Consider the following 216-nt stretch of genomic DNA (forward strand, 5'->3'; position numbering starts at 1 on the left):
CTGCTTCCCAAAGGGCACCTCCAGCTAGGGCCTCCCCACTCCAACAAATGCTACTGATTCTTGATTCTGGCCTGCACCTTCCCCCAGCCCCAAGAGACTGGCTGCCTCCTTGGTATCACTCAGGTCCTCATTCCAGAGGGCTTCGCAGTAGCTTGTTGCTATCTGAGTAAAGAGCGTTCCATATGATACAAAGCAGCGACTGCAAAGGTCCTGAGT

At 53.7% G+C, this 216-nt stretch overlaps 1 protein-coding gene across 8 annotated transcripts in view; it reads right to left on the reverse strand.

Annotated features, from left to right (window-relative positions):
* The window catches only part of LOC104999008 (chromosome unknown open reading frame, human C10orf128), a 41,298-nt gene that overhangs the window by 17,169 nt on the left and 23,913 nt on the right, over positions 1-216 (reverse strand). The gene's annotated exons all lie outside the window — the stretch shown is intronic.

The sequence above is a fragment of the Bison bison genome, unplaced genomic scaffold, assembly GCF_000754665.1.
Source record: "Bison bison bison isolate TAMUID 2011002044 unplaced genomic scaffold, Bison_UMD1.0 scf7180017864341, whole genome shotgun sequence".
Taxonomy (NCBI): Eukaryota; Metazoa; Chordata; class Mammalia; order Artiodactyla; family Bovidae; genus Bison; species Bison bison.